This window comes from Sardina pilchardus, chromosome 22, assembly GCF_963854185.1.
Source record: "Sardina pilchardus chromosome 22, fSarPil1.1, whole genome shotgun sequence".
Lineage (NCBI taxonomy): Eukaryota > Metazoa > Chordata > Actinopteri > Clupeiformes > Clupeidae > Sardina > Sardina pilchardus.
In genome coordinates this window covers 10,353,151-10,374,883 of record NC_085015.1, presented here as the reverse complement: position 1 = coordinate 10,374,883, position 21,733 = coordinate 10,353,151, and the positions used below count along the sequence as shown (strand labels likewise).

Genomic DNA, 21,733 nt, shown 5'->3' with positions numbered 1-21,733 from the left:
CAAATTATCAGTTTGTTAAGTTCGTTTTCTCTATCACAGTCTTTTCTCTCTCAATCCAGAAACTGAAAAGTGTAATCGTAGAATGTAGAAACTGAAAAGGGGAATGTTAACGTTACGCTTCCAGTCGGGTTAATCCAAAGATAATTAAGGGCGGAGCAAGATACTTCATGAGAAGCCACTTCCTGGAACCCGAATCGCAAGAGGGGGGGTCAAAATCCCCCTTTATGCAGAGCAGAGGCAGCAACTGTTCCATTGAAGTCTATGGACATAGATCAGAATTTCAACTATATGCTAAAATCTCCATTCTCTAGAGTTAGGAATGTGAATTTTGGGCACGGTTTCATGACCCTCAACCCCTTCTGACCACTTCAGGTACCTTTTTAGCATTTTTGAGCATTCCCGTCTGGAGAAAATCGACTTTATATCAGGTGTGCCCCTCTTGTTTATTCTGCTTATTGGCCGGTTGCTACGTACGCTCTACCTTGACAACATATAGCCAGCCAGCTGAACCAAATCCTGATTTGTGCTAACGACGATCAGATGGCGCTGGGGTAACTTAATGAGAGCAGCGACATATTTCCATTATTCCATTGATGTTTTTATTCAATTCCTTGAAATGTATGCTTTGTGTGTGTTACTTCCATATTAGAACTAATAAATGTAGAGGGCTTGAAAGAGCAGCAAGATTATTTTGGAACATCATCAAGCATTGATAATCGAGTGCTTGATTTTGTACACCTGTGGAAAGGGACCTGATGAAACCCATGAATACGTCTGACACGCAATGACGCGCCTCTTTATGCAGAGGAAGTGATCCCCGTTTTGCGCCCATAGACATGAACTACGACGACGTATCTTGCTACGCCTTAAGGATCTTTGGTTAATCCTCGGTGTGGAGAATCCATCTTGTATCATCGTTGGGTAGGCTCGCCATCTTGTTCTCGTTGTCGTTACACGTGTTGTCCATGTCCAATAAAGCATTCGGTTTAAAGCAATCAAAGTTTGTATCTTCAAGTCAAACTGCGACAGGAAATCTTCAAGAAAGTCTTTTCTGATAACTGACGTTATGAAAACTGCTTGTAATTCAACAGAAATAGCGCAGGTTCAATGCTGCTAGTCAGTAACAACGCAGGCTATACTCAGGAGCTAGCATTCAAACAAGGAAAAAAAACATAAAGGCTGTAGCTTCAAACAGCACGTTTCTTCACAAACTCAAAATGTGTTCAAAAGTATAAACAAAGTCTTGACCTTAAACTCACTGTAACCGAGTAGTTTGGTCGTCTAAAGTTTCTTTTAAATGTTCTAACTGTATCGTTTTCTCCGCGTCTCTTTTCTCTGTCTCCGTTCTCTTTCTTCCCTCGGATCTCTCTCTGACGATTTCTTAGTTAAGTTTCGATTTCCTTCTTCCTGTCATTACACCCAGTAGAGGGCGCTCTAACATTATTTCTATTCAATAAAGCTATATTATTTTAAAGCTATAGTCTCCTGTCTTTTATTCACTACTTAATGAAACTTAATTTACATTACATATTTTCTGGTTTGATCATATCTCTCATTATCAATGAAACATAAATAAATAAACTAAACAATGTTTTGATGTTTAATATTATTTGCATTATCTTTAGGCTCTTTTAGGTTAGTTTGTAAACCTGGGTTACACATACATAGAGGTTATGTGAGGTTATGTATACGCGTGCCATAGATGTCATGAATAAAGTCGTACAGAACATAGACGTCCTGGGGTCAGTCGTGACAAGGATCCACAATCTGGACTCTGAGGAGAACTCAGTGACACTGTGCGAAATAATTCTACAGGGCACCATGACAACCTGCTGACAGAATGCACCTAACGTCTCTATGCTTTTCTCTGTACTTTTAGTCAGAGACTTCCATCTAGAAATGTCATCTGTCATTAACAGGGCCTGTCTGCTTGTCATGTTTATTCCTATTCTGTGTCAACACGGAACCTAAACGCATGGAAAAATGTGATCCCATTCTGCTTTTCCCTTCCTATTACTCCAGTTTTGGTCTGTGTATTTCTGTGTGGCCTATATGGAAAAAAAAAACGAAGGCAAACAATGGATATGCTTTGAATGCTCGGCCGTGTATGAAAATATGCCCAATTAAAAACTCAGACTGGAATCTTCACAATGTTTTGGGCTTTTGTTGGTGGTGCCTACAGCATGTAGATGCAGAATACTAATCGACCACCTGACACACATTCACACACACACACACACACACACACACACACACACACACACACACACACACATTCTTACTCTCCAACCTCTCTCAGGGCTAGGCTCTTTAAGGAGCAGCCTAATTTAAGCTCCTCGGCGTGGGTTTGGCAGGCAGTGATGCCAGGCTTTAGCTTGTCTCTCTGGTGCTCATCAGTTGAGTTTGCACTCGTCTAGATAGACCTGTGGCCCAAAGGCCCTGCGTTGTTTAATCAGATCAGACTGTGTGGTTGTTGCTAGAAAGATCCATATACCTGTACACGGTGATGGTGATTTGAATAAAGATTAAATACACAAGGTTTAATGCATCCATGCGTACAATATGTGTGCATGCACGCACGTGCCCCCCCTAACCCACACACACACACACACGTGTGTCCCCCCCACACACACACACACAAATACATACACCCACACACTTTGACTCACAACATCTCTGTATACAGCGAGTTCATTTTAAAGCCAGCTGACCTTGCCTCCAGCATCATACCTAAATGGACGAGGTTATAGGGGAAGCTCTCACTGACATCGTTATTACACAGGGGATCAGTCTGTAAAACGCTACCATTCGGAGTTCATTTTATCCATCTACAGGTAAGCTGGTGACCCTGAAACGCCTGGGTTCAGCTGAAGTATTCATAACTGTATAGATTTCCTGTACCTACACTTCTCTGGGAAAAAAAACTGATTCTATGTAGCAATTATCTGCCCGCCTATTTTTCTTACTTCCTCTCTTCTCCTCCACCCATCTCTCTATCCCTCTTTCAGGCTGACCTCGAGTAGATGAATATCCCCTCTGAGCTGGGTTCTGAGTCTTTACTTTGCCACCATAATCTGTGCTTGTGCCAAGGGGTTCAGGCCTTGAGGTCTGTCTACAGAGCACTCAGAGACCTTTTTGTATTATTATTGTTCTGCTACTTTCTAAATAAATACAATTGAACTAAATTGAATCCTCCGACAACAGAGGCAGGAGAACAGAAACAGGGGATTGGGAGATCTTCAAAACTCCTTGACCCGCGCCAAGAGTGATAATTGCACAGGTCGGCAGGGGTTACGCCGCCTCTCTCCGCCCAACGAGAGGTGCTTACCGCACGGGGGGCTCGCCGAATAATTCACAGTCGCCTCTCTCGATCTGCTTTTCTCGGTGGGCCCCGGGCGGCCACTCTGCAAATGACCACCGCGGTAAGAGGCCGGCCTCTGATTAATCCGCCTGATTGCAGCCGCAGCTACACGAGTAAGTGCACCCTCTGGTCTCAAGGGCAAGAAGATCTCGGCAGAGAGCAGTGTAACGGTCATCTGTCCATACGCCTAGGTGTCCAGCTACTGTATGTATTTCACTGTTTGATGATCCAGCCATCCATGCATCCTTGTTGTGCATATCTGTATCATATCTATCCATCCACTGACAAATAAATACTGGATATCCATCCATCCATCCATCCACCCATGTACTGTCTCCATCTATTTATCTATGCACATTGTATAAATAAACTCTGACAGACAGACGGTAAGACACACATACATACATACACACACACACACACGAGAGAGAGAGAGAGAAAGAGAGAGAGAGAGAGAGAGAGACTCACGGTCGAAGGCTATGAATAAATGGCAGGGAAGCGAAGCTGTATAATGCTGCTGATTTAAGTCTCAGCGAGAACTCTGACCCTTCGTTCCAGAGGATGCTCCAAGAGGGAAAAGCAACGGCTTACTGCCGAGGCAAATATTTACTTACTGTAGGAACAGACAGAAGTGAACATACGGTCAGGCTTTGCTTACACAGAACCACCAGTGTTGCTAACTTAAACATCAGGAGTCCATCCATGCAGTCAGTTTCAGAGAAGACAATGGATGGATGGATGAATGAATGGATGGATGGATGGATGGATGAATGAATAGATAAATGGATGACTGAATAGATGAATGGATGACTGAATAGATGAATGGATGGATGGATGAATGAATGAATAGATGAATGGATGACTGAATAGATGAATGGATGAATAAATGCATGAATGGATGGATAGAAGGATGGAAGACAACCATTGCCAGCATTCGACACTAAAAAAGAGGGACGCTGTCAAAAAAAACGCAACACTGCCTCCATCGTGACAGAGGTGAACGGTGGGTGACCTTCCCATCACGGGAAGCACTACCAACTCTCACCCGCCCAAATAAACATGAGGATGGCACAGCCTCCTCCACCCCACCCCCACCCCCACACACACTCCTCAACCCCCCCCCAACCCGCCCATGATCTCTGCTCATCCCCTCAGAGGAGTCATCATCCAGCTCGGAAATCTCTGCCCTCCTTCAATTAAGAGGACAAGATCCGGAGGCTTCTGTGTTGGACATAAGAGCTCACCAAAAACAGATGCCATGCCTGCCTCGCCTGTTTGCCATCAAATCCTGCTGTTGAACTGAATTTAGAGTCTCAAGCTGCCCCCCCCCCCCCACCCACCCCCCAACTCTGTTTCCATGGAGCTTGCATAATTCTAGGGCAGCCGGTATCCTAAACTGCAAGCCAAATAAATAAACAAAAAAATACACAACCAAACTAATAAATAACAGGTCGATAAAATAAATATATAGACTGGCGTATGCCTGGCAGATCCGAACATATTTGTGTCTGGTGGAATAACTCACTCTGAAGGCTAGCTGTGCTTTTCCCGGGTCTCAGAACATGACACTGTGAGATGCTGTCTGGCAGTAATGAATTCACTCATGTTTATCAGAAGCATCACATGCTGCAGTAATGCACCACCACACCATTTCAGTGTGCAGCATTCGTAGTCCTCGTTATTTCTGATAGCAAATCCACGAAACGCAATTTAATGACTTGATATGAACACTAAAATAATACACGGTTTTATTATCTTTTATCTAGGATTTATGATTGAATTGATATTTTGCAATGCCCCAATTTGATTCGTCAGCCCCCATAGCTTGTTGCACACAGGGAATGTTTGGATATATGTATGCAATAGATTTAAACTCACAAGATAATTGATTCCAGTCACAAGAATTATGGCTTGCCGTAGTATGGCATAAAAGTTCAGACCCCATAATATCTTAAGCCTGTCTCCTTTTCCCTTCCACGATGACTGCACAAAACAATTTCCACATAAAAGATCAAAGAATGGAAAGCGGATTTTATTTCTCTGATCTTGTCAATGAAAGAAGATTACGTTGAGAGATGCAGACCTCTCTCTCTCTCTCTGCCCGATAGCCTAAAGCGGTCTCATGATAATTTCATGTCTAGCATCACAAAATTTTAGTTCTACCAAGGTCCACTTTATTTCTTTTAACAGATATCATCCCTCCCTTTTTAATGAGTTCATCTCCCACGCACACCTCGCTCTTCTTTTCCTCTTGGTTGAGTGCATTCACTATCTCTGAGGACTTTCCCAGGTAATCGGGGCCTTATTAGTATATCTGAGAGTTGTCCGTGTTCCCGGAGGAGATGGAAGAGGGAGGTCGATAAATCGGGCCGTTCCCTTCAGCCATGGATGGATTATGAGCCACTGGGCCTCTGGACACTGACATGAAAATGCCCCCCCCCCCCTGCCCACCTGAGGAAGTTAGCAACACCATGTTGAAACATAACCCCATACATTATGACTTCTGGAGAGGTTTTGTGGAACGAAATGGACAGATTAAGACTTAACAAATATGATATAACCATCCACAGATTTAAGGCATGTTATAGAGAGATAAGGCTCTGGATGAACCTAAATATTTGTTTGCTTTTAGACATTCTCATCACACTAGGGTGGTGACGGTACCTGCTGAAGAGAGTAACAACAGAAGCAGCTCCCTGACCTACTGTAGGTGCTCAGTAGTCAAGGGAGGTGAGGAAAGCCAATGGAAGCTAGAAGATAAAGACATGATGGTGTGGGGCTGATACTCCCTTAAATAGCAATCTCTCCCCTACTGCATTCCTGCATATGAACGCCATGGAATTCCTCAAAAACTGCAGCTCTGACACTTGAAAAACGGCTGTTGAAGTACGCCACAATGGCCAACAAGAACTCCAGGATTAATTAAGGAAAGACACTTAAGTATATCGATAACACTTTCACAAGGGTTTTAATGACTTTTCACGAACATAAATCTTTTCCACTTAATCGTTACGCTGCCTAGTAGGTCAACGGTTCACAACCAAAGCACAGCTACACAACGTTTTAGCTAATACCATTATATCATCACGTTTTACCCCACATAGCCGGCTTTGTTTGCTTATCCTCAATCCCCGTGCCACTGTCTGGCCCCTGCAGTGGTGGACATGGTATGCTCTGAAAGACTTCATGAGGGATTTCTACATGCCCTCTCAAAAAAAAGAGAAACTCCAAATAAACAAACAACAAAAAACGGAGCAGAATGCCCCATAATCCCAAACCTAGGGAGAAATCTATTCCCAGTATTTCATACCCCTGTGACAGAAACCGGTGTAATCATTTCATAAGCCCTCGTTCTATTTACATACACTATCTATTTCTTTTTTTAAAAAAAAATGTTACCGCTAAAAGGGTTACACAGAAATATTTCTCCTTCATTTTGACTCATTTTCTCTTTTTTTTATTTTTATTATTTCTGTAGTCTAACCTGTGCTTAACAATTAGGTTGCATCTCAATTCATGGACATGCAGCAATACCACTTGGACTTTTTTGGGGGGACTCATGATTTATTAATGGAGACTAGCGCAGGGGGGGGGGACAGGTCAGCCGCACTATAGCGCTGGCTTAGTGGATAAACCCTCATGCTGTTGTCTCTTCATTGCGGGCTACTGGAAATACTACCAGTGGATGACAGCCATGATAAGCACCTCATTGCTGCCGCTGCTAAATCGCTGGACAGTCATTCAGCGTTTGGGGACCGCACCGCACGCAGAGTGGCTAGGCCATTGGGAAGACTTGACAGCTCAACACTAGATGTAGATAACTTGTGTGATCATCTAGCCTTTTATGAAGTAAATAAAGTGTAATTTTGGAGCCTACCCAGTGTGCGGACCAATCCATTCCATTACATCATCTACCCTTGTCACTGGTAATACACTTTTGCAACTGAAAATCTTCAGTCTCAAATAACAAATAATGTACTTTATACTTTTGTATCATATTATATTATAATATTATTCTATATTTTCTATATTATATTGTACTATATCAAATTATATTGTATTTCCAGGGGTTGAAGGGTTGGACAAGAAAAAACAACTTCCTCTGTACATCATTGTTTTCTGACAGGCCTTGCCCATTAGATGGACGTCCAAGTCCACTGAATCAACAGCGTGAAGGGGATCTTCCTGCCCCCATCAGTCAGTCACACTGGCTCTGGGTGGAGACGGCAGCTGCAGGAAACCAAATCCCACCCAACCCACAGCACCGTCCGTCTGAGCCTGGAGTGGTGTGGTGTGGTGCGGAGCATGTCACTGTGCCAGCCAGTCCAGGCAGGGTGTGTGTCTTGAGTGGGATCTCTGCCAAAGGCTTCCCTAGTCTCCATGCACACACACACACACACACACACACACGCACACGCACACACGCACACACTCTGAGAGACCAGGCTTAAATCCGCATCCTCTGTTTGACCCCAGGCTGTAATCGTAATACACTTTGTAATACTATTCAACTAAGTTCAAAATGTATTTGCTCAGTTTGTTGTGTTTTTTTCACACTGTTAGCAGCATAAAACAAAAATGCATGAAGTGTGTAATACTCTGTGTGATTGTAAAAGAAAATTGCACAATGATGTCCATACTCTCATATGACCTAAGGCTTGAACACATTTCCTGCATTATGTCTGCACACCAGGTCTATATCGTGCTGATTTTCATTTCAGAACCCATATTGACAGGTTAGAGCAGCCACACTGCCTCTGCCATAAACGAGTCTCAGGCACGACTCAACCGTGCTGCAACCACAACCCAACCCACATGGCAGCGGCAATGTGCAGAAATATGTTGAAAAGACCAGTTGATCATCGTAATTTCTGTTAAAAAGGGGAAAGGCTACAGGTGTACTATAAAGTGGCAGAAATAGGGTGACCACCACCCATACACTGAAAAGGAGGATAAGTTGTGTCTAAAAAGTGAAGAGAATAATGGGGACACCCCCAAATTCCTGTCTATAGCCCTATTCCTATCCTATATGCCTGCAAATCCAATATATTCTCAATGTTGACATGTGACCCCACTGTGGTGTTACTCCCGTGGTGTTACTCTCTGTGTCTCTCTGTGAGTGTGTGTGTGTGTGTGTGTGTGTGTGTGTGTGTGTGTGTGTGTGTGTGTGTGTGTGTGTGTGTGTGTGTGTGAGTGTGTGTGTGTGTGTGTGTGTGTGTGTGTGTGTGTGTGTGTCTCTCTCTTTCTGACTCCTGTTTTGAACTCCAACACAGGAGGAGGCCTAATGGAGCGAACTAATGAAACGGCTCTGCTCACATTTCAATTCAGCAAAGAGGTTATTAAAACCCTCTCTCATCTCAACTCATACAGACAGAATGCGGACGGGATTGATTCATGATAAAAATAAAGATGAAATACTTCACACATAGCTTTTTTATATAGGCAAAACTTTGCAAAAGCTTTTACGCATGGTTTGGTTATTATTTAGAGAGAGTGCAGACACAGAAAGTGTTTATGGGAACTTTAGATACTTATGAACAACTGAATAGATTGGCTGTATAGGATGTGTTGCTTCTTGAAGCTGTGATTGCTCAAGTCCAGGTTCAATTTCTTTTCATGATAAGGTGTAACTCCAAACTGAAACGACATGAGATGTAGTAGACACTCGCGAATGTCCCCGCAGCAAGAATCAAGGAGTCACGTAAAAACGTTATCTATTGCCCATCCATGTCCACATCTCAACACTGAAACAATACACTGAGCGTGTGGTTCTGTTTGCCCCTGGGGACAGACAGAGAAGCCACTAGAAGTGACGCCATCGTGGCAAATCCAAGATGGAGGAGGCTGATTAGGCCTTTATGATGGAACATGTTGGTCCACTAAACCACTGAACTGTGGCAGGCCAGAATCGAGGCCTGCCGTTCTTATCAATGATCAGACAGTTCCTGCTTTGGTTTCAGAGAAGGGATGGGTGGGGCTTGCTGTGAGCCAGACACTGCCCTGAAGTCAGTCTAACAAACCGGCCTGAAGCACTTTTCCCATCACAAACTGATCTATGTAAAAGTAATACAGTAGCATAATCTACTACTACTACAACAAGAACAACAACAACAACAAGAAAAACAACAACAACAACAACAACAACAATCATCTCCATCATTACTCCCATCATTATCCTCATCATCATTATCATCATCCTCAGCCAATCACATCACCAATGGCCGGTTGAGATATACAGTATAGCACATGTGGAGCCTGTGGTGAGCCTCACTGGGACACTGGCCCTGGCTGAGTTCCATCACGCCTCACCATAGGACACACACCACTTCCTGTGAAGTCACAGGCACTTTTCTGAGCCACACCAGATTATTTTCCACCATTTTTGGGCCTCAAAGAAACCCTATCAAGAACCTGCTGGAATCACAACGTTTAGGAATTCCTGCAGGAAATAAAGTCACAACAACAACAACAATACTAATAATAATAATAATAATATTTTTAAAAAGACAAAAAAAACTCACAGGATCCTGGAGGGACTGACCAGTTACAGTTGCTAGCAACATGCTCTTGTTTACTATCTCCTCATGAAAAACACTGTGACTCAATTCAAATTGTTGCAAAAGCTATATTTGCCTCTGAATTGTCCCTCAGAGCTGTAAAACTATCACGGATAACCATCAGTGAGGTTTTCATCGGAGTATTAAATGTTCCCTTGAGAAAATAAGTGGAAGGATTTTTTTAAGGGCTTTGAGTAAGTTGTGAAGAAAACCGTTCCCATCAACAGTGTGTGCTCTCCTAACAAGAATGGTTCTTTGTGTCTCAAGAAGCTTCCTCTCAGGTCAGTGAGGGTTTAGGCAGGCTGTAGAAAAATCATTTTGGGCACCGAAACAGCACACTTTAAAGGAACTACAACACAGAATATCTAGTGCAGTGGACTAGTAGGTCACTCTGTCCATGCCTCAGTGGTGTCTCCTAGGAGTTGTCTCTCGCTGGCTTGACTTGAAAACTGAGGATTAACTCGTGTTCTAAAAATAATGACCAAACAATGGCCATAGTGTCAGTGGGCCTGGTCTGGTTTGCACTGAAATTTAGCTGCTTAAATAAAAGAAAGAGACAGAAAACAGGATACCTCCCCAGACATAAAAAGCATTAGTTGCCAATAACAAACAATTAGATCCCTCCACCCCCCTCTTCCCTTCCAAGAACGGTAGAGAAATGGTGCAGCAATCTAGGAGGTCTGTCCTTTCGGATTTACCAAAACTCTTTCAGTGATCTCTTAAAACTCTTCCCAGACAGACCTTAGGGTGAGCATTCATTTACCACAGTGACATCCTCACTATCACATTACTTTTAGCCAGGGGCGACGGGGTGGACAATAGCCTGAGTGCTTCAGGGCAAACTAATACGATGATAATTCATCTGTTGCTAAGATTAGCATTTCAATGGTGCTGGCATTTATGTAAACAAAAGCGAAGCTCCTGATTAAAGCCTGCGACCTGCCATTTATAGAATTTTGTTTTCGTGTCAGTCTCTGCGTCCAAGGGTTTGACATGTTCATTAATGTACTGTATATAATCATGCCTGTGTTTAATTAAATTATTTTCTGCCTCTTCAGCAAGCACAATGTTCTGTGCAGATTCCTCATATGCATTACATATTAAATGCTGCTGTCTACATGGTGGTGTGATTTTACAGCCTCTAAAAAAACCTGCTTTTATGAGTAACTCTCTCAGGACCTCCAGACCATAACCAGTGGACCATATCATGGGCTGAATTAGGCTTTCACATTTAATATATCAAGACATGCTTTATATTACAAAAAGTAAATGGATTCTGGTACACTGCCTAAGTATAATTATACAATTATACAAAAATAGAGAGCACTTGCAGACCTAAAAGGAGTGGTGTGTACTGTAGGCTACACATGATCTCCAGAACAATAATTCTGTTTTCAAAAATGTACATCCACTAACGAGTGAGAGCTTATCAGTGCTTTGGTTCAAAAGAGCTTAATAAATTACCCTTTCTAACTGGGCGCTGTTTTTAAGTGGCCATAACACTGCCGCTCTGAATCTGAAGCTTTGGGCTTCTCTATAGCAACAGAGTCTCAACCTGTGCCAGAATATTTCTGTTTATTATCTGCTGCCAAAAACACGGATTAAGACCCTGCCATGCCTCTGCTCCCCCCGTCGGGGATACCTTAACCACACAGAGGGCTGGCACTGGCACTGGGGCAGACGCGGCCCTGATCTGGCCCTAATCTGGCTCAGTGCTGCGCCAGAGTCGCCTGCTAACGGGGTAATTACGGTGGCAGAGCCATTAGCTGGGTGCCCTGTCTGTCGGGTCTCCCATCCTGCCGCCAGACCTCGGAGCATCAGGTGATCCGACAGATTGCCCTTGGACGGGCAAGGTCGAGTGCATCCATGGGCAAACACAGCACACAATGAGCGCATGCAGGCAAAGAAACACATTCACACGCAGACAGACCCCAGACGCAAACAAACACATGCACAAACAAACACATCCCCAAAACATACAGACAGACAGAAATAAACACATTCACATAGATATGTGACATACACTCACAGCAAACAAACACACAAACACACACACACACACACACACACACACACACACACACACACACACACACACACACACACACACACACACACACACACACACACACACACACAAATAAACATAATTTTTATAGAAATATTTTTATGAAAGTTCACTGAATCTTACTAGAAATGAGGATTAAAATAAACCGTAAAAGCACATATTTGTATATTTATATGTGTGCGAAATGAGGTCTTAGCATCCTGGCAATAGATCTAAACTGCCAGAACTCTGCCAGACAAAGTTCGGCGGGGATAAAATAACAATGACGGCTAAAATATGTCGAATTCACCGTTTTTAATAACAGAGCCCAGTGTCAGAGGACCTGGCGAAGACAGATACGGTAAAAGGCAGGAAAGGTTTGCACTCTGAAAAATAGTATAAGTCTTTGGAAGACAGATATGGTGCCATTAAAAAAAACAACTTTCCCAGTGGTGATATGAGTTGGAGGCTTCTACTTCGCCAGACAACATCATCATCATCTCAAGCCGTTAACTGACTGAACGCCGCCTCATCCGCGGCTAGGTTTAACCGGCCATTCCCCGGCTAGGTCAGTGAGGACAAGAGGCGCGATATTCCAAAGCCGCCTCGGTGTAGGCGTAAACATGTAAGAACTGGGTGTGAAGTTGAACAGTGACGTACAACAACATAGGCGTCGAAGTCTCGTGACACTACTGTCATTCTCAAAACAGCGGTGCAGCTCTCTGTCAAGTTCTCTGCTCCTCCGTTTGATATTTCTAAATCTTCTGACTAAGTTTACTCTACTTATCCAAACTGACGACATCACCACTGTCACTAGATATAAAGCAAACATTGATTTTCACTCGGTGCTATTCACTGACCGTAAAAAAAGTGTCATTAGTAGCCTATGCAGTATGCACCTGTTCTATACAGTCTGGTATGCACTGTTGTTTGTGGCTAGCTAGACTTGCTAGCTCGATGTGACACAATATTGTAGCGCGGCTCGGATATGCTTGTGTTACCTTCATGCAAGGGGGAGATGTAGCCTACGGCTAAGATGGTTAAGCAGCCTGTTGTCATAAGATAGTTGACGGTTACGCATTATATAGGTGTACTAGACAAGTCAGCTGATGTGTTGTGGGATAAGGGGTTTATGTTACGGGATGCCACCCATCCCTGCTGAAAAAACCAGCCTGACCAGCTAAAGGTGGTTTGCTGGTTGACCAGCTTGTTAACCAGCTTGTTTGACCACCCTTTGATGGTTAACCAGCTAGACCAGCAAAACTCTCGCGAAAACACACCTTCAGCTGGTTTACCCAGCTTATGATGGTAATTCAGCTGGTTTTGATTGTCGTACCACCTTAAGCTGGTCATTTTAGTTGGTGTTGCTGGTCTACATTGCTGGTTTTTACTGGCCACGCCAGCTTATGTTGGTCATTCTAGAAAACCAGCTTGACCATCTTTGTCAAGCTGGACAGGCTGGTCACCAGCATGACCATCTTAAACCAGTTGTATCCCAAACGACAGGCTGGTCACACCAGCACGACCAGCTTCCTCAGATGGTCACGCCAGCATGTCTAGCTGGTGGCCTAACCAGCTACACCAGCAAAGACCAGCAATAAGAACTGTGTTTTGGGCAAAGACCAGCTAAAACCAGCTAAAACCAGCTACCAGCCTAAGCTGGTTTCTTGCTGGTTTTTTCAGCAGGGATGTTGTGGGATATAGCCACGGGGATCTTAAACAGGCCACTTCCATGTAATGTCATTCCTCATATTCATCTGGTACTTCCTAACAGAGTAATTCTTGCCTCGTCACAATATCAACTCTCCACTCATTCCGCGTGGACTATGCATTATACCTTTCACTGCCTCACGTCTGCCAGGTTCCAAACTGTCTTCATAACAGCAGTTACAATCAGTATTTTTGTGATAACAACAAAACAGCTCGGCAAAGTTTAAACCAACGATGCTAATCGCGATTAGCGATTAGCCATTTAAAATGCAGAGCCTACCCTCATAAGGAGACCTCTCCAATTCAGAAAAATGCATTAAACTAAAATTGGACAACGTTATGTTTCTTAAACCTTAGGGTGGGTGTAGTAGATGGGAGAATGTTAACTCTGTCATGTTAGAATTGTCCACTAGGTGGCAGTATCAGTTCAACTAAAAGACAATGTAGTAAGTAGCTCAGTGCTGTGCTGTAGAAGTAGTATTCCGAGACTGCTAGGCTGATGTATTGCTCCAACAAGTGTTCTAGTAAACTTCAGATAATGACTACATGCTGTGCGCCTGTCCTTTACTAATATCCAGGATATTACATCTGGCGACGAGGAAACCGGTGAGCTCGGTGGACGTTGTTAACAACAAAGATAACAAGGAGAGTCTTGAGAGCTCGACAACGCGGACATACGGCTAATGTCGGATGACGGGGAAGCTAACGCTAACCAAGACGTCGAGATGGCTACTGCAATGGTAGGAACGCTTACTGCATTTGACAGTCAGACCCAGACTTGGGAGGAATACGTCGAAGTGTTGGGACATTTTTTTGTGGCGAATGGGATCACAGATGAGGGAAAGAAGCGGGCGATATTGTTAAGCTCTGTTGGCAGTCGGACGTACAGTTTAATGAGGAACTTATTGAGCCCACACAAGCCTGGCGAAAAGTCATATAAGGATTTGACGGATCTGCTTCAGTCACATTATAACCCGAAGCCCAGCGAAATAGTCCAAAGATTTAAATTCAATTCGAGGACTAGGGCGACAACTGAAACCGTGACTGAGTATGTGGCAGTGCTACGTGAGCTAGCTCAACATTGCAACTATGGTGATAAGTTGATGGAGATGTTACGCGACCAGCTCGTGTGTGGCGTTACAGATGATCGCATGCAGAGGAGATTGTTGGCGGAGCCTGAGCTCACATTTGAGAAGGCCTTGAAAGTTGCACTGGCCATGGAAACGGCGAATAGAGATGTGCGTGATCTGCAACTGAAAACACTGGAGGGCACCGTGAGTAAATCAGCACCCCAACTGCTAGTGCATAATGTGGAGTCACACTATAAAGGACAAGGAAAAGCAACACCGTTCACGTGTTATAGGTGTGGGGGTGAACACATGGCGAAAGACTGTCGATTTATCAATGAAAAGTGCCATGCCTGTGGTAAAAAAGGACATGTAAAGAGGGTATGCAAATCCTCGCCACCTGCAGGCCAGCAGCTTAAGGGTGGAGGGAAGCACAAGCAGTTTGAAAAAAGTTTCAGGAATGATAAAAAGCAGTCTGCGCATCACATTAGCGAATCCCCGGAAAGTGTCACCAGTGATGAAGAGGTGTTTACGATTTACAAGCTAACAGAGCCAAAAATAACAAAAGTAGACCCCATTGTTGCACAGCTTAACATCAATAAGAACATTGTTGAATTTGAGGTGGATACTGGCTGTAGTGTGACGATTTTATCAAAGACAGAATATGCTAAGTTACGAACAGCAGGGGGCACACAACAGTTGCAGGACTGCTCAATGACTTTGAAAACCTATACGGGTGAAAAAGTACCAACACTGGGGGCGGCAGATGTTACTGTTGTAATGTATTGTTCCACCACTGGGTGGCACTAGCAGTCTAGTATATATATTAGGTCTGACTTGATTCGTGGCTCGGTTGAATAATGCTACACACAATAAAGTTGTGAACTGTGCATCCGTGGCTCATCGTGTATTCCGTGACATCCATTATCTTACATGGTGTCAGAAGTGGACCATGGCTATGGCTACACCACCGTTTGAGCACCCAAGGATCGACTGGGATGCGGCTGATTTATATCAAGAATTCAGCAGGTTTCGAAGTCACGTTGCCTTCGTGTTTGATGGACCCCTATCCGAGCTAAGCGGGAAGCAACAGGCCGGCTGGCTAGGTATGTGGATAGGAGAGCAAGGCAGGGAAATTTACAAAACTCTGACCTGGGCTGATGGAGATAAGGAGGATCCGAAAAAGGTACTGGATAAGTTTGAAGCCTACGTTAGACCGAGGAAGAATAAGAGGATCGCTCGTCACCGCTTCAAACAGAGGAAACAAGGTACGAGTGAGGGATTTGACAACTTTGTGAAAGACTTACGAATACTGTTGATGGACTGTGAATATACAAACCCAGATGACATGCTTATCGATGGCATTATCGCCGGTGTCTATGAGAAAAAAGTACAAGAACGATTGCTTGACCAAGGGGAAACGTTGACGCTGGATAAGGCTTTAGAGATTGCGCAGCAATATGAAATGTCCCGAAAGCAAATGAAAATTGTCCGCGATGAATCCTCATGTTCGCAAGTGTCTATGGTAGCGGAAAACGCGCCACCCAGAGCTGCTAGTCAAAATCGGAAAACTCGCTATCCCCCCGAACGTTCAAGGTTTGCTCAGCAGAAGCCCCTAGCCTCCTGTCCTAGCTGTGGCAAGCACCCCGAGCATAAGTGGAACGATGGAAAGTGTCCAGCCAAAGGCTCTACATGCTCATACTGCCACAAAGCGAACCACTGGATGGCTGTGTGCCGCAAACGTGCTGTTCATTCACTAGACGTAGCAGAGCACGAGACCGATGAAGAGATTCTAAACATTAGCCTGACTGACACTGTACACCCTGTTAACTCGCTAGCAGCTGATAAATGGGCAATACACGTGAACATTCTGTCTCAGGAAGTCCCGTTTAGAATAGATACTGGGGCCAAATGCAATACTCTGACTCTGAGCAGCTACCAGAAGCTCGCGCATGCAGGTGAGTTGAAGCGCTCCAACAAGCTGCTGCGCTCTTACTCAAATCACAAGCTCAAGCCAGTAGCTGCAGTTGATCTGCCAATTCGCCATAAAGAGCAAACAGTGAAGGTCGAATTCGAGATAGTGGATATTGCCCAGGAGAGTGTACTTAGTGGGTCCACAGCTGAAGCTTTAGGCTTGATAGCAAGACTTAACTCCCTGCATGCCACCTCTGAGAAACGACAGTGCAAGGCCAGCCTTTCAGAGGCTATTCCACAAGGCCTGTGTGACTTTCCTGAACTGGTTCGCACAACAGGGACCTTACCTGGCAAGTACACAATAAAAATTGAGCCGAACGCCAAAGGGGTTGTCCATCCTGTGCGCAGGCAGCCCGCCGCGCTTAAAGAAAAGATTGTGCAGAAACTACATGAAATGGAGGAAGATGGATACATTGCTAGGGTGGAGCAGCCCACTGAATGGGTCAGCTCTATGGTGGCAGTCTACAGGGGAGACAAGATCAGAATCTGCATAGATCCCAGCGATCTCAATAAAGTAATCAAAAGAGAGCACTACCCAATGCGGACCGTAGAGGAAGTTGTAGCCTCCATGCCGGGCGCACAGATCTTCTCTGTCCTCGATGCCAAATCGGGTTTCCTCCAAATTGAACTGGATGAAGAGTCCTCAGTACTCACAACTTTCAACACGCCCATTGGCAGATTCAGGTGGCTAAGGCTACCATTTGGCATCAAATGTGCACCCGAAATATGCCAGCGCATCATGGATGGCATGCTTGAGGGCATCACGGGAGCCATAGCCATCATGGATGACATATTGATTGCAGCCCCCAGCGTAGAAGTGCACGATGAAATCCTACGCAAGGTGATTGAGCGAGCAACCAGCTACAATTTAAAGCTGAATTTCAATAAGTGCCACATTCGCCAAAGCCAGGTGTCATACGTGGGCCACTTACTGACTGCAGATGGTCTGAAACCAGACCCAGCCAAAGTCGAAGCTGTCAGAGCCATGGCAGCACCCACTGATAAAGAAGGGATACGCCGATTCCTGGGATTTGTCACATATCTGTCCAAATTCATACCCAACCTGAGTGAAGAAGATGCACCTCTGCGACAACTTCTGAAAAGCAATGTGGAATTCTCATGGCAACCAGCACAGGAAAAAGCCTTTGCCAGGCTCAAAGACCTCTGTTCGCATCCTCCAGTACTGAAGTACTTTGATCCAGCGCAGCCTGTGGACATTTTCTGTGACGCCAGCAGCAGTGGGTTGGGCGCTGTACTACTGCAAGACAATCATCCAGTCGCTTTCTCATCCAGGTCTCTGACGGATGCTGAGACTCGCTATGCTCAGATAGAGAAAGAGACGCTGTCTATCGTCCACGCATGCGTCAAATTCCATAATTACATCTTTGGCAAGCCCGTCACAGTGTATAATGACCACAAGCCACTGGAGGATATTTTCAAAAAGTCCCTCCTGGCTACACCCATGCGCATTCAGAGGATGCGCCTCCGCCTGCAGTGGTACGATTTGACGGTCAGATACAGAAAAGGGAAGGATATGGAGCTGCCAGACACACTGTCAAGAGCCCAGCTGCCATACAACACTCCAGAGCTGAAGGAGTTGGAGTGTGTGTCCATGCTGAACTACGTGGCTGTGAGTGGGGAGAGGTACGCTGAGCTCAAGGAGTGCACAGAGAGGGAACTTAGCTCTCTGCAGAATTCAATACAGCGCGGATGGCCATTGAAAAGGAGGAAGGCACCAGCAGCTGTCCAGCCGTACTGGGACTCAAGATCCCAGCTTGCGATAAGCGATGGAGTGATATACAAGGGGCTGCGCATAGTTGTCCCACCCACTATGAGGCAACGCATGTTAATGCTCATACACCAATCTCACCTTGGAATGGTGAAGAATAAGCGAAGAGCGCGGGAAGTACTTTACTGGCCAGGCATGAATGCTCAGATAGAGGAAATGGTGAGAGATTGCACCATGTGCGCAGAATACCAAAATAGGCTACCCAAATTGCCACTGAAACCGACAGAAACTCCTGAGCTTCCCTTTGAACAGGTGGCCTCAGACATTTTTGAGTTTGAAGGCAAACATTACATTATTTTAGTGGACTATTTTTCAAAGTTCATTGAGGTAGATGAACTAAAAGACCAGCGCAGCCGCACCACCATCGAGGTGCTGAAATCTCAGTTCAGTAGACATGGCATCCCCGCCGTCATTCGAACCGATAACGGCCCGCAGTATGGATGTGAGGAGTTCAGAGATTTCTGCCAAACTTATGGCATTGTGCATCAGTCCTCATCCCCTCACACTCCTCACTCTAACGGAGAGGCGGAGAGAGCAGTGCAAACGGTGAAAAGAATGTGGAACAAGGCTTCAGATAAACACTTGGCCCTGCTCAACTACAGGACGACCCCCCTAGAATCAGTGGAACTGTCTCCTGCACAGCTCCTGATGGGTAGGAGACCCAGGAACCAACTCCCTGCTGCCCGACAGCTGCTGATTCCCAAGGCGTACGACTCCTCTAAAGTCAGAGACATACTCGACCGATCCAAAGCCCTCCAGAAGCATTACCATGATAGAAACAGAACAACTCCACACCGCTCGACACTGCAACCGGGAGAAGAGGTGAGGATGCAACCATACCCAGGCAACAGAAAGTGGTCTCCGGCAGTCGTCATCCGAAAACACAGCGCGCCCAGGTCCTACGTCGTGGACCATGGAGGTAAGGAGTTCCGCCGCAACATACAGCATCTCCGAAAGAGCACAGCAACGGCCAACCAGTCGCGACACTTCATGCCAGACGACACATGGGGAGAACCGGCCAGCGATCCAGATCCAGCCGTCCTGCCAGGCCCAGCCATCCTTCCGGTCGTCCAGCCAGGTCCAGCCGTCCAGCCAGGTACACCCATCGACAGAGCAGGTACAGCAGAGACACTTCCCTCACTCGGTGAGGCTTTAGGCCCACCTACAGAGAAACATTTGAACTCTGGCCAAGTGCCAAGCCCTATGCCCTACATCACTAAACAGGGCAGAGCAGTAAAGCCTCCTAAAAGACTGGACCTGTAGGCTTTTATTATGATGGTAGTTCATTCAGTAACTTTCTGATATAGTGCCAAAGTGCTATAGTAGTTGCTCAGACAATTTATATTTTTGGGCTAAACAGTTATTTTGTTACTGTTGTTCTTTGTTATCGGTTAGGCCACCTAATGTTTAATTGTTAAATAATGTGAATCACATTAGGCTTAAAGTTGATTTCACTGCTGAGCCCTTTCTAACAATGTTATGTTTTCTTTATAGGCTGAAGAAAGGGAGATGTAATGTATTGTTCCACCACTGGGTGGCACTAGCAGTCTAGTATATATATTAGGTCTGACTTGATTCGTGGCTCGGTTGAATAATGCTACACACAATAAAGTTGTGAACTGTGCATCCGTGGCTCATCGTGTATTCCGTGACATCCATTATCTTACAACTGTAAGGTACAAGGGCCAAGTCAAACAGCTGCCAGTAGTGGTCGTAGCAGGCCCAGGACCAAACCTGTTAGGCAGGGCATGGATAAAGGCGCTGGGAATGAACTGTGTTCTTATAAACAAGATGGAGCAGCAAGAGCTGACATTGCAATGTGTGCTTCAGCAGAAGGAAGAGGTTTTCAAGGAGGAACTGGGAACCTGGAGAGGTCCGCCAGCGAAAATCTACGTCAAAGAGGGCGTGGCTCCAAAGTTCTATAAACCCAGGCCAGTACCCTATGCTATGAGGAAGAGGGTGGAGATAGAGTTAGAGAGACTCTCAAACCAGGGAATTATCGAGCCAGTGAAATTCTCAGAGTGGGCAGCACCGATCGTGCCAGTGTTAAAACCTGATAATTCGGTGCGCATTTGTGGAGACTACAAGCTCACTGTCAACCAGGTGTCGAAACTCGAGCAGTATCCAATACCAAAATTGGAGGACTTGTTTGAGAAGTTGTCAGGTGGCGAAAAGTTCAGTAAACTGGACCTGAGCCATGCGTATCAGCAGGTGATACTTGATGAGGCATCCAAGCCATATGTCACTATTAATACGCATAAAGGTCTGTTTCAGGTGAATCGTCTTCCATTTGGGGTCTCCTCCAGTCCAGCCATTTTTCAACGAATGATGGAGAGTCTGGTGGCTGGTATCCCGAACGTAGCTGTGTATTTGGACGATATTCTGCTGACTGGCCAGAGTGACCAAGACCACTTGGCAACGCTGAATGAGGTGTTAACACGGCTGCAGGAAGCTGGTCTTCGTCTAAAGCGCAGCAAATGTGCGTTCATGGAACAGGAAGCCGAGTTCCTTGGACACAAGGTGGATGCCAATGGACTTCATCCTTTGCCACACAAGGTCAGGGCAATACAAGATGCACCAGCACCGTCCAATGTCACAGAACTTCGGGCCTACCTAGGACTGCTCAACTACTACAACAGGTTCCTGCCAAACCTGTCGACATTGTTATCGCCTTTGCATGAACTGTTAAGGAAGGAAACCGCATGGAAATGGGAGGCAGGACAAGAGAGAGCTTTTGAGGAGTCCAAGCGACTCATGCAGTCGTCTGATGTGTTAGTGCATTATGACAGCCAAAAAGACCTGATCCTGTCTTGCGATGCATCTCCTTATGGAGTGGGTGTGGTGTTGTCGCATTGCATGCCAAATGGACAAGAGAGACCGATCAGCTTTATGTCTAGGACACTAACATCTGCTGAATCAAACTACTCACAACTGGACAAAGAAGGTCTGGCGGTGATATTTGGCATTCAGCGGTTCCATAAATATTTATATGGAAGAAAGTTCGTAATTTGCACTGACCACAAACCTTTACTGTCTCTTTTCAATGAGATGAAGGCAGTGCCTCAAATGGCCTCCCCTCGTATACAGCGGTGGGCAGTAACTCTGAGAGCGTATGAGTACGAGATTGTTTACAAGCCAGGAAAACACCACAGCAATGCAGATGCGTTGAGTCGACTCCCTCTGCCTCAACAGTCTGTAAAGAGAGAGCAAGAGGACCGAGTGCTGATG

At 45.2% G+C, this 21,733-nt stretch overlaps 1 protein-coding gene across 8 annotated transcripts in view; it reads right to left on the bottom strand.

The window, feature by feature from the left end:
• LOC134070412 (calcium-activated potassium channel subunit alpha-1-like) overlaps nucleotides 1-21,733 on the bottom strand; it is a 123,855-nt gene that overhangs the window by 75,502 nt on the left and 26,620 nt on the right. The window lies entirely within an intron of this gene.